We start from the raw sequence: 14,187 nt of genomic DNA, 5'->3' as shown, positions 1-14,187 counted from the left end.
GTTCAGAAAGAAAAAAATGTATTACCAACATAAAATTCTATATCTAAATTTTCAATCAGAAACAAAGGCAAACCATTTTCAAACATTCAAGAAATGAGAAAGTTTATCACCAGCCTATCCTTGCTAAAACAACTACTTATGATTATATTCCGGTAAAAAAAAAAAATTGAAAAAAAAAAAAAAAAAGACACGGGCTCCAAATAACAAGACCTAACACAGGAGTGCAATGGAAAGTAATCCCAGACGACAGGTATATAAGCGCACCAAGAAAGCAAGTTGCCCAAATTAGAATAGGAAGACTGAGCGCTCCAGAAAGCCTATCTTCAAAAAAAACTGAATAGTTACAACATGAGAACACATTGAAATATGAAATTTAAAAAATCATATCCATGAGCTCTCCTCACTCAAAGCAGGACTTAGTTGTATTTCTCCTTTAAGGAGCATAGGTTTAATGACATAAGTTCCTCTCTAGTTGGACACTACTTGGTTCTACTGTGACTAACACATAGATCAGCATACATATTACAAAGCCTGGGTACTAATACTCAATTTTTAGAATCTCCTGTACAAGCACAGAAAAGTTTAGAAGACTTATAAACTATAATATAAATGTTATAAATCTTAACAATGTAACAGAAAATAAAGGCTAGAAGGAGAGGAAGTGTGGAGGTAGGAGAAACAAAGGGAAATGAATGGGTGTTAAATTCTTCTGGGAAAGACGGGGAACTGAAGAAATAATGTCTAAAACTGATATATCAAGAAACAGAAATTTACCTATTACAAAAAGTTAAAAATAATCGACAGCAGAATAGGAACAAAAATATAACAGAATTAGAAACAAAGTGGGAAAACATACTGACCTAAATTTCTTAACTACTAGAAAGTCAAGCAACAAATACTGTTTAAGGCTGAAAGAAAAATAAATATATATATGTGGTATTTTTGAGTTTTGAAAGTAACCTAAATTTTTTTTTTAAATAACAGTTTAAGGCAGTTACATCAGGAGTGGGACTTAGTGGGAAAGGACTTTTCTTTTGGAATTTTTCTGCACTGTCTACAAAAGTATTGCTTTCATTTGGAAAAAAAAAAGATGAGGAATGGAAATAGGAGGATGAAAAATGTTACTAAATCCATTTATCCATTTTCCATATTAGGGAAAAATTAAAATAACTTTTTCAATGTCGTAAATTCAATATCCATGCTAATGTCAAAAAAATATACATTTTGTGACATAGTCAAGATCTGCTTTTACTGACCTATATGAATAGGCAAATGGACAGCTCTGAGTGTTTTTGTTAAGTTTACATTGTTCTCTTCAAAGGCAAAAGAAACTTATTTGTTTCAAACCATTTTCCCAAAAAGTCTAGGAAAAAGGCCACATTACTAAGGGGGTTCAAAATGAACATTCATAGAAAACAGTTTAAACTATGATAACAAATGATTCCACGTTAACAGTTTTACTTATCTGAATAAAAACACTATTTGTCAAGACAACTCAATGGGGAAAGAATTGCCTTTTAAAAAATAGTGCTAGGAAAACTGAATATCTACATGCAAAAGAAGCTGAATCCTTATCCCACACCATAAACAAAAATTAACTCAAAATGGAGCAAATGACCTAAATGTAAAAGCTAAAACTATAAACTCTTAGATGAAGAGGCATAAAACTTTATGACACTGACTAGACAATGGTTTCTTAGATTTGACATCAAAAGCACAAACAACAAAAAAGTAGATAAACTTTATCAAAATTAAAAACTTTTATGCTTCAAAGTACACTATCGAGAAAGTGAAAAGACAGTCCACAAAAAGGAAGAAAATATTTGCAATAACATCTGATGAAGAACTTGTATCTAGACTACATAAAGAATGTAAACTTAAAAAACAACCCAATTAAAAAATGGGCAAAAGTTCTGAAATGACATGTCTCCGAAACAGATATACAAATAGCCAATAAGCACATGAAAAGATGCTCCACATCATTAGTCATCATGGAAATACAAATCAAAACCCCAATGAGATACTACTTCACACCCATGAGAGAGGAAGTAGAGAAATTAGAATCCTTATACATTGCTGCTGAGAATGTAAAATGGTGTAGCAGTTTTGGAAAACAGTATAATAGTTCCTCAAAAACTTAAACATAGAGTTGCCACATGACCCAGGAATTCCACTCTAAGGTAAACATTCAAGAGAATTGAAAATATATGTCCACACAAAACTTACTTGTAGATGAATATCCCTACTAGTCTAACAACCTAATGAATATCCCTACTCCTCTAACAACCTAATGTATGTAAATTCATGAATGGATAAACAAAATGTGGTACATTCCATACAATGGAATATTATTCAGCCATAAAAAGGAATAAAGTAGTGATACACGCTACTACATGAATGAACCTTGAAAAGGCTATGTTAAATGAAAGAAGCCAAACACAAAAAGCCACATGTATATTTCTGTGAAATGTCCAAAACAGGCAAATCTATAGACAGGAAATAGATTAGTGAATGCTAAGGGCTGGGGGTAAGAGAGTATAGAGAGTGACTGCTAATGAGTATATGGTTTCTTTGGGGATGATGAAAATGTTCTGAAGTTATATGGTGGTGATGGCTGCACAACTTTGTGAACTGATCAAAAGCACTGAATTGAACATTTTAAAAGGCTAAATGTTATGGTATGTGAATATCTCAACTAAAAAATATGAAAAGACTAGCTAAGATCCAATCCAGAAAACAAAGGCAAAAATGCTGAGAAAAGAGAAACATCTGGAGAATGCTATACTTAGAAAAATGTCGGCTTTGTCAGAAAAGATACTTGTGTTTACCAGAGGGACGGTGCAGACCTAATGAAGGAGCAAATAAATGCAAAGTATCTACTACAGGTAAAAATATTTTGTTTAATAACTATCAGGAATTATCTATTTCATTTTAATTTAAATACAAATGACCCTTGAACTTGTATCTAGACTATATAAAGAATGTAAAATACAAATAACACAAGTTTGAACTGTGCAGGTCCACTTATACACGAATTTTTTTTTTCAATAAATACAATTGGCCTTTCAATCCGTGTGTTTCACATTTGTGGATTCAACCAACTGCAGATTAAAAACTGTATTTTCACATTCCCAACTGCAGTTTCCCAACCAAGGATCGAAAATGCTGTTTCAATACGTAGTTGGTTGAATACGTGTATATGAAGAGCCAACTGAAGAGTCAGAAGATATATGCGGATATCCAACTGTGCAGGGGTCACTGCCCCTAGCCCCAGTGTGTTCAAGAGTCAACTGTAGCTTTGAATGTGCTTTCATAGACATGACCTCAAGTGAAGTCCTCCTAGAAATTTTAGTTGTGTCCATTAATAGCTTTGAATCACATGGTGGATTCTGTCACATCTATCACAACTATTAGACTATTTCTTTGCCCGATAGTTGGGGAGTAGGAGGAACGAGGACCTCTAACCTCAATTTCCCCTTGAACTTCCCTTTCTCCCCCTGCAACCCAACAGCACCTGAAGCTACCAGGATGGCAAGTCCTGTTAGGTCTAAGGAACCAAACACTCAACCCTTCTAGACAAAAAATCTTCTGCTATAAAATTACTTAAGCCTCTTGGTATAAAAGATCTTCTGTGTCTGGTTTACCAGTATCTACTGATAAATTAATTAAACGAGGAGCCCACCAGATTGGGGGGAGTTCTAATGCCACAGCACTAGTGCAAGTAAACCAAAATCTAAGCCTGTAAATACCTCCAGGTTATGAAAGCAAAACCTAAAGACAACAATCACAAACAGCCGACTAGGGTTTAGGCTACAGCCAGTCAATAATTTCCATACTTTGCTTTCACCTTTTCTCTATAAAAGTTTTTCCCCAGCTCCTATCAACAGAGTGCCTCTAACCACTCAGGTTTTGCAATTCAGATCAGTTTTGCTTAAATAAATTCCTAAAATTTTAACATGTCTCAGTTCACCTTTTAATAGTTCTGGTGTCAGATGCAGAATCCAAAGGAGACTCCCAACAAGCAACCAGGGGAAGGTACCCACTGAGTCCACCGCACTCATTGCTTTCCTGCTGCATCTGGAGGTCGCAGGTAAGTCTCTCTTAAATCTGAGCTTCACAGTTTTGGTTTTAAAGAGCTCTTCAAATTTGAGCATTTCTTTCTCATGACAGGGTCTGTGGATGGCAGACTTAAAGGAAACCAGACTGGATACAGTCAGTACAAGGCCTCACGTACTAGGGGCGGTACAGGGAGAAACGGGTTTCTCTGAATCCGCACAATCTGGTACTTCCCCATGTGGGACCCCCGGCTAACTATACATATAAAAATTATGAGCTCAGAATCTGTGTTTTTCTGAACCCATGGGTTAATCTTATCAAAAATAATCTTAAATTACAGTGGCCACAGTCAGGAACCTAAATAAGTTTATCCATTTGTGAGTTTTTCTTAAAAAAAAAAAAAAAAAAAAAAAACAGAAAACACACACACTCACACATCCAAACAGATCCTGAATTTCCCCAAAACAATATGTATCTTTTGTATTGGCATACAAAAGCTTATAAGAAACTAAATGAATCAAAAATTTCATCTTTAAAAGATTCTTTACAAAAGGCTAATGAAAAATTTAAGCAACAAGCTGATAGTGAATCTAAAAATATACACTAACTTAAACCTGACTGTTCAGACTGTACCTTCCCTTCACTCTCCTCTCCCTAAATATTCTAAAACTACTAATAATCCCTTTACTCAACTGCCTTTTCACTCTGAAGATGAGCTAAAGAGGTTAAACAAATGCCTTTTAAAGTGAGGCCCTCCACTGAGCTTGTAACACCAAATGCAATCATCTTTTCTCCGTGGTCAAAGGCTGAACTTAGGGCCATCACCAAAGATTTTTTCAAATCCTAAAGAAAATCCTCAAAAATTTTATGAGGAACTTAGAATTCTAATTGGAGCTTACAATCTGGAACTCTCAGGTTTCTACCAATTTATTCATATGACATTAGGACCTGGTGACACCTGAATATGGATGGCTGAAGCTACATGGGAAGATCCTGAGTGGTATTAAAGACCCACATAACTAATCACTCTGCCAGGGGTGGCCTAAAACATACTAGAAAAATAGCCCAAGACCTCTAGTATAGATAAGGTATTTCTGCAAAAGGCTGACTGGTTATCATTCAATCTTGCAAACAAAGATGAATCAATCTTAGACTATAAAACAAGACTGGAAACCCTTTCTGTGAAACATTCTGGGCTTACTTTATTAAAGAGGCAAAAAAAAAAAAAAAATGCCTTGATTTCCTTATTCATTAGTAGACTCCAGTTCCAGCTAAATAAATAAAGAGACAAAAGTTGGGCAGGGAAACCACCCCTCTTGCTGAATTAACAACCCTAGCTGTTAATTCATTTTGAAAAAACCTTGTAGGAAGATAAAACTAAAGAAGCCAATAAACGTATGGTCCCTCAGTCCATGGGTTGAGAGGACCTCCACGTACACATTTCAAGCCAGAATCTAGGGGTCCTCCACTCAGGAACACTGTGCCCCAAAATGCCTGCCTTTCTTGTAAACAACCAGGGCACTGGAAAAGGAAATAACCTCCTACTGAATTCACTGTTGAATAGACCTCCACTGATTAATCCAAACTGTTTTTCCACTGGGGAACTTCTTTAAAAAATTGATTACCAAAATAATAATAATCACTGATGGGGCTCCAAGGGATCCTTCAGTAAACTGCTCCCCATGATACCTCTAAATGAGCAAAGGGAAACTAAGACAAAAATTAATAGAGAATCCTGTACAGTATTGATGGATACCAGAGCCACTTTATCTACTTTCATAAAGTAGCAAATCCCTAGAAACAGAATATTTCTGTAGTGGGGGTTTCTAACCAAATTCAAAGGTACCAGTACCTATGTCTAAACCATTTTCGGGAAACCGTATTTTCTATGTGACACTGCCCAGTCAACCTGTTAGGACAAGACTTGTTTTCTAAAATTGAGGAGTCCTATAAAATTTAACTCAGGGCGAAGGTGGCAAGAAGTCCCTGACACAGCTCAAGAAGCAGGCCAAGGAGATGGATGAGGAAGATAAAATGTTCATGAAGAATCTGAAAGAGGAGCAGAAGAAACTCGGGGAGTTAAAAGTAAAGGCCACAGCGAAGGGCCCCCTGACCACAGGTGGAATTAAGAAATCTGGCAAAAAGTGAGCAGTTCCTTATGCCTGCGGCAATGGTGATACCTAATTCCATTCCTGTTTTAACATCTGAATTTCCTGCCATAACATCTTTTGCCACCTAGAGCTAGAATGAAGTTCTTCTGGAGGCTGTTGTACATGTAAGAATAAACTTTTGTAAAAAAATAAAATTTAACTCAGAAGGAGAAATGATCTTAGAATTCCCTCACCCTCCTGAACTGAGCTGCTCTGTTCCTCTGCAAGCAGGAATTGATGAACTTGAGAAAGTAAGAAAGCCCTGATCTCTCAGAAGTGACAGAGTGCCTATAGGCTTCTTCAATGCACAAAGGCAAAATTAAGAGCTCCGAACCCATAAAAATCCAAATAGGTCACTCTAAACCCCTGCCTAAATCCCCTCAATATCCACTAAAACCAGAAGCTACCCTAGGGCTCTTACCAATTGTAGAAGACTTAAGTAAAGACTTATATCACTAGTCCCTATGACATCCAATCTTACCCATTAAAAAACCATATGGACAGAGTTGGAGATTTGTCCAAGGTCTGCCTGCAATTAATAACTGTGATACCACCGTTCCCTGTAGTTCCAAATCAAATACGTTGTTATCTAATGTATCTATAGACTCAAAATGGTTCTCAATGGTGGATCTTTGCTTTCTTTAGTATCCCAGTTGACAAGGAGAATCAATATTTATTTACCTTCACTTAGGGAAACTAACAATATACCTGGACTGTAATGCCACAGGGTACGTTGAAGCCCCATCCTAATTGTCACAGGTTTATATCAAGACTTGGCAAACTTTACAGTTCCCTAAAAACTCTACACTCATTTAATATGTAGACGATTTACTGCTATGATCCCCTACAAGGGAGGATTCAAAATATATTCAATTTATCAAATCGATAATAGCAATTAGTTTGTAAAGACCATAAGGACTCCAAGGGAAAACTCCAATTCTCAAAAGAGAAGGTTCACTACGTAGGACATGATTTGACTGCAGAAGGCATTTCCCTCTCACCTAAAAGAATAAACACTATCCAAAATGTCCCTAGACCTACAACTAAATTACAATTAAGGAGTTTCTCCAGATTTGCCGAGGACTATAGATCTTGGGTTCCAAATTTTTCTCTGATCACAACTCTCTTGTATGAGCTTACAAGGAACTAAATTTCAGAGCCCTTACCCTGGGAAGATAATCATGAGCAAACCTTTTACAAACTAAAATCAGCCTCACAACAAACTCTAGCCCTAAGACTCCCAAATTATACTAAACTTTCCACCTTATTTGTCCACACGCGTGATAACCAGGCACAAGGAGTTCTAACACAAGAGCATGGAGAAATACCAGACCTATTACTTACTATAGCCTACAATTAGACCCCGTAGCCTGAGTATACCCAAATTGCTTTGAAGCAGTAGCCACAGCAGCTAAACTGAGAAGCTTCAGCTGAATGGGTATTAAGATATGACTTACAAGTACCTCATACTATTGAGGCTATTAAGCTCTGATCAGACAACATTTTTCAGCAAGAAGACTAACGCTTTATGAAAACCTTCTCCTTCCACCTTCTAAATTCCATCTTAAGAGCTGCAAATTGCTCAATCCTGCAATCCTTGCCTAACAATGACACAGATCGCCATAACTATGTAGACGTGGTGTAAAGGTTATTAAGCCCTCACACTGACTTACAATACATACCATTAGAAAGCTCAGATTTAATACTCTTTGTCGATGGATCCTATGCTAAGAACGCAGAAGGGAAATATCAAGCAGGATGTTCTGTAACGAGTCAATATGAACTACTGGAAAGGGGAACCCTTCCCCATTTTCAGTATGCTCAACAAGTAGAACTACATGCCCTCAGGCTTGTCAGCTATTCAAAGGAAAATCAGTAAACATTTATACTGATAGCAAATATGCCTCTGGGGTGGTCCATGATTTTAGTATGTTATAGAAACAGAGAAGGTTCCTCACTTCTACTGGAACTCATAAATCAAAAATGGACCCCAAATTATTGTTAAAACTGAAGTTCATAACAGAAAAACAGAACCTGGGTATTAGGGAAATGCTCTAGCAGACTTCCATGCTACATCAGCTAGAACTAAAATTATTCAATATGCAACCTGAATGAACTCTATAAGATTGATTCTAACTAAATTATTTATGATAATTTATACAAAAGACAAAATCAGGCACCCAAGCTGGAGTAACAATGTTGAGACAACAAGGGTGCAAATTTAATATTAAACAAGGACTCACTGAGGGCCCTGACAGCCACCTGATTCCTCCTGCGTTCTTAAAACTGACATTACTAAAAGCTCTACATTCACCGTGGCACAGATATACAATGATCCAAATTATGAAAAAGTATTGGTAGGATGATTGCTCCAAGGTTGCAAAATTGGTTTATGACCAGTGTCTGGTTTTGTCAAGCCCATAACTCTGGGAAGGCCATTAAGGTATTAGATGAACATTCCCACCACCTACTAGGCCATTTGAACACCTACAAATAAATTTAATTCACTTGCCTCCCACCATGGGTTATCAATATGTTCTTGCAATTGTTTGTATGTTCTCAGGATGGACTGAAGCCTTTCCATGCAGAAAAACTGATGCCACAACAGTGACTAAGAAGCCTTTAGAAAACATATTTCTTTTATGGAGTATACCCAGAGAAATCTCCAGTGATGGGGAACTCATTTCACTGGACAAATAAACAATTAAATAAGGCACTGCTGACACAATGGCATTACCATTGTCCTTACTGTCTTCAGTCACCTGGTAAAGTTGAACAGACTAATGGTAACTTAAAACTAAAATTAGCTAAATTAACAGAATCAACTGGATTGCCCTGGACAAAAATTCTACTGTTAGTTTTGATGGCAATTAGATCAACGCCTGTAGAAAAGCATAAATTAATGCCTTACGAAAGAGTAATAAGAAGACCTATGTCTTTGATGACAGAATCACGTATGTCTCCTGTACTCAATATGACTCGATATTTTAAGGCTTTAATGCATTACATCAAAGTGGCTTTCCACCAGGTAAAGGAAGCTTTCTGTGAATCTCCAACAGATGGTCAAACTTTCCACAACTTAGAATCTGGAGAGGTCTTCTGGTAATGACACCTAAGAATGCCCCTGAACCTAGCTGAAAGGGACTATTATATCTGATTCTCCTCAATACTCAGAATCAAGACTACCAAGATAAACAGCAAAAGCAATTCTTCCATGGATCTGACATCATAACCTATAAGTTTCACAATGAAACAAAAGCAATTTAACTCTGATGGTGAGTGAGGGTGGCACTAACACCAAATTTCTGGTCAATCTCTCACGTATGACATGACAATCAAAAGGGAGGAATCGTTAATTAAACGAGGCCATTAGACTTAGGTGACTCTAAGGCTGTGGCGCCTCTATGTATGCAAACCCAAATCTCAGCCTATAAACAGCCAGCTAGGGTGTAAGCTATAGCCACTCAATAATTTCCTTAATTTGCTTCTGCCTTTTCTCTAAGTTTTTCCCCAGCTCCCATCAACACAGTCTCCTAACCACTTCTGGTTTGGTGCTGATTCAAATCTATTTTTGTTCAAATTCCTAAAATTGTAATATGCCTTGGTTTATCTTTTAACTCCACTAATAGCTTTGAATCACATGGTAGATTCTGTTACATCTATCATATCTATTAGACTATTTATTATTTTGCCCAATAGTTGGAGGATATGTGGGATGAGGACCTCTAACTCAAATCTCCCATTAACTTTCCTTTCTCCTTCTGCAACCCGACAGCCCCTGAAGCTACCAGGATGGCAGGTCTTGCCAGGTATCAGGAACCAAACACTCAAGCCTTCTAGACAAAAAATCTTCTGTTATAAAATTACTTAAGCTTCTTAGTATAAAAGATCTTCTGTATCTGGTTTACCAGTATCTATTAAGAAAGTTATACTCACTGGCTAGTGAGCCCAAATACAAACTCAGACATTTGCACACACATTCACTCTCGTTTTCTGATACACACAGAAACTCTCAATGCACAAAAAGGGAATGAGGAATACAGAAGAGATCCTTTAAAAAAAACAATCTTACAACAATAGAGCCCCCTCCACCTCTACATTTGAGTGGAGAGAAATAGGGGGAGTGGATTAGCCAGGTTAAATTGCAGCAGGGGCCTTTTTAAGGACTGCTGAAGGACTACAACAGCGGGGAATTATGCATCCTTGTCTAACTGAAGACAGGAGGGACTTCAGAACCCCAACTATTCTGTCTCTCCTCCACTACTGTGCTTGGATCCACTAGAGACTATTTTGGGGGGAGAAAGCAGAATGGGGGTGACAGAGGACCAGGCCATCAGCTCTTGTACACTTATCTCAATTCACAAATAATTAATTTCCAACTAGTTAATTTGCAAACTCCTAACAATGTAAGTGCTGCAAATAAGCAATTGGTAAATTGAATAATTTCTTCTTGAGTACCCTGGAATCTTCTAATACAAGATGATTATAATCTTTAACTGTTCAGACCACAATTTCCTTTCACAGAAAACTTGCCTCTTCCTTACCCTCGACCCACCAAAATGATCTTATGAGTCAAGTTTGTATGATATGACTCTAACCTTCTGACTACAGATGATTAGAACAGAAGAGAACCCTCACCTAAGCTCAGCCAATCAGACCCTCTCTCCCAGAAAGAAAGGTATGGTGGTATTCTGCTGGTCACTTGAACTGAAAGAAGGAAAGTATAGGGCTGCTACATTCTGCTATGACCAGACAAGATCTCTGGTACTGGTTCACATAGCAGTCTCAAAAACTGAAATTGTCAAGCAGCCTCTTAAGGTTCTATAGCTGTCTCTTCAAATAACCTCCTCCCCTGCCCCCTCTCCCCAAAAAACCTACAAGGTACAAGAGTCACTAAAGTACAATGAGAATGATCTTTCCCCAAATTACTGATCTCCAGTACAAGAGATGGCAGCACCAGCCAGAAGTGACCTGCTCTGCTTATACAGGCCCCTAGGGAGTAGCTTTGATGATAATGGACCAAGATAATGGAAATTCTTTCAGCAGACTATCAATAGCCAAATATGTGACATCAGGTCAGCTACTTCCTCTATGGCCAAGAAGTTAGCTAACAAACTAATCCCTGTGATTCTCCTCGTGCTTTAACTTAACTTTACTATTACTCCAACCGTTAAGTACATTCTGAAGCAGAGACCATTTATAATGTCCTAGATGTTCCATCCTCTTTTTATTTTCTAATTACATTGTTTAGTCAGTTGTCCTGTTTTCCCTCCAATATTGTACGTCTTGTGAAGGAAAAAGGGGCTATGTAACAAATCTGGCAAGCTCAGTGACCAAAGTAACCTCACAGGGTGATCTGATCATAAATTCCTCCCAGAGCAGGTCATGGTGGATAGTCAGGCCCAGGCCTATAACTTTCTTAGTAAAAGGTTTATCTTTGCCTTAAGCAAGCCCTGTCCATTGTTCTTTCTAATCTAGGTTAACACATCTTTGAAATGCCAGAGTAATTCTCTTTTCCAGACCCCTCTGGTAACCACTCTCAAGAAAGCACATAATCCTTGTTGCCTGTATACCATCTCTATTTACTATAAATGTTAAATACAAACCATCTTGTACTCCCAATGTAAAAGAAGTATATCTTTCCATTTTACTTTTTATCTAATCACAGGGATCTCCTGGCCTTGCTCTCTCTACTCCCTAATCTACCACCAATGGATTTCATGGTATCTTCCTTGCATTCCCTCCTTTTATTCCAAATAGATAAAAAGAACTGCAAAACTGCCAATCTCCAGAGCACTTTTAAGATCTTGCTTCTAAGCATGTCCTCCTCAGTGCGGCTCAAATAAACTCTAATAAACTCAAAAATTTTCTATAGGCCTGAACATTCTTACACGGACAGTCACAAAAAAAAGGGTATTGGTTATTTATCATTCAATTTAGTCCATGAGGATAGCTGGGAGTGGACTCAAAGGAAACTGAACAGAACAGTATAGTAAAGCTCAGAGCACCGACTCTAAAGCTAGACATCTGAGGTTAAAAAAATCCCATCTTCCAGTCTAGAGCTGGGTGACCCAGGTCAGGTTATTTAATCTCTCTGTGCCTCAATTTCTTCATAGAATTGAGAAAATTTAATAAGTATGTATGTGAAGTGCTTGGACCAGAGCCAGGCATGTAATAAGCACTATATATTATAATGGATATCTACCATTATTATTATCATCATCACTCCTTGCAATGCAGGAGGGAGTGGGGGAGACACAATTCATCTTTAAATGGAGAAGATGCCACTGAGCAGCTAAAGACTGCAGTGAATAATTCTTTCAGCATCTGCACAGCCCAAACCCTCCCCTACTCTGAAAATTCTCCCCAGTTAGTCTATTAGTCATCTAATGTGAACTGTAGGGAAGGGGCCATCTTCTATCAAGTGCAGGGAGAAGCAAAGACAACTGATTTACAGAAAGAGATGATGAAGCTGACTCACAAAACAAACTGGGAGAGGGGAAAAGGGGAAAGGGGGAGGGGGGAGAGGCAGAGAGAAAAGCTTCTTTGGTTTCCAACCATTTTGCAGTCCTGATTCCACTCTAATGTAAGCATTGACCACCCTTTCAGCCCTACACCAGAAAATGAATTCTCTGCTTTTTATTATGCTTTGACTAACAATATTTGTAAAAGTGTAATACAAGACTTGGAAAAGTTTTCATCAACAAAATATCTTAGAAGAGAAAAAGTTGTATACATCTGTTATTACACAAAAATTAAGGCAATACTGCAGGTAAAAGAAAAAATTTTAACTTCAAACTTCAGTCTTCTCAACCCATCCAAACCTAATGCATGAATTTACACAGGTGAGGCTCAGGCCTGGTTACTTCAAAGCTCCACAGGTGTTAAAAGCTCTGCAGCTGGGGCTATGAAACACCAAAATCCTTATACTTTTATCATTATGAACACTTTTTACCTACCATCATGGTTCTCTGTATAAAAGAGTACAGGGCATTAATTCATTAATATATTTTTCTCTTTACTGGCAATCACACGATTCTTTTTCAAACAGCAAAGGGAAAAAGGCAGGCATTATGTAGACTACAACAACCTCCCTTTATCAGAATCGCCAATACATTCTTTTGCTGATGTCCACGGTACCAGCCAGGTAACCAGCCAGCATCCTTCCCCAACATCCCTCATCAAAAAAATAATAATAAACATACAAAACTGAATCTTTTACCGTATTCCTTTTCCTTCTTATTCAAAAAAGTAACCCTAACACCATACGTCTATGTTATGCAAAAGGTTTTCAGTAACTTAATTCCAAGTTCACATTCATCTCTACTTTGTTTTTAAAATCAGGGTTTCCGTTCTTAAGTATTCCAGTTATGTCGCCAGTAATTCACTGAGCCATAAAAAACAAATCCGGCTCGTTTATCACAGTTTTGTTTCGTTGAGGACTCTGAAGATTAACAACCCGGAGAAAAATATCCTTTACGTTCGACCCCCCAGCACACCCCTTTTCAAATCTCTACTATACAAAGGTATCAACAATAAAGTTGTGACCTTGTTCTAAGGCTAGGATGAAAAACGTTTTTACTTAAGACAAGTTCACAAGCAAACCTCATGACAACCCGGACTTTGCGGATTTCTTACCGTAGCATTAAGAAAATATCAAGGATTAAGGCCGATTATTGAAGGCAACGTTCCCAAAAGACCACGCTTCTCTCCAATACGTTGAGGAAGCACTGGTGGAAGGGGCCTTTTTCGTGACACATCTGACAAAACGGTAGCATCAGCCATACAGGAGAGAGAATTCCCAAACGCAACTTCACGTATCATTAAACGGTCTCCCCACTAAGTGAGAAGCATGTGGACTTCTGAGTCGCCATAGACGCCGCACTCCTCGCGAAGGTGGAAAAGCACATCCTGTTTCCCATCTCAGCCCTTTAATAACGGTAAAGTTGAGTCCCCATGAGCTTCTCCTGAGAGAGGCCCC

General features: G+C 37.8%; 1 protein-coding gene and 1 pseudogene across 1 annotated transcript in view; one reads left to right on the top strand and one right to left on the bottom strand.

Annotated features, from left to right (window-relative positions):
• The window catches only part of PIAS2 (protein inhibitor of activated STAT 2), a 69,988-nt gene extending 55,813 nt beyond the window's left edge, over positions 1 to 14,175 (bottom strand). The window contains exon 1 of the mRNA XM_023531317.1: positions 13,845 to 14,175. The gene's annotated coding sequence lies outside the window, so the exon portion shown is untranslated. The remainder of the gene's footprint in view (positions 1 to 13,844) is intronic.
• On the top strand, positions 6,013 to 8,635 carry LOC111741292 (annotated as a pseudogene).
• Positions 14,176 to 14,187: the final 12 nt, after the last annotated feature.

The sequence above is a fragment of the Pteropus vampyrus genome, unplaced genomic scaffold (assembly GCF_000151845.1).
Source record: "Pteropus vampyrus isolate Shadow unplaced genomic scaffold, Pvam_2.0 Scaffold3, whole genome shotgun sequence".
Taxonomy (NCBI): domain Eukaryota; kingdom Metazoa; phylum Chordata; class Mammalia; order Chiroptera; family Pteropodidae; genus Pteropus; species Pteropus vampyrus.
The sequence above is the reverse complement of the archived record's forward strand: the minus strand, read 5'-3'. Positions and strand labels throughout refer to the sequence as shown.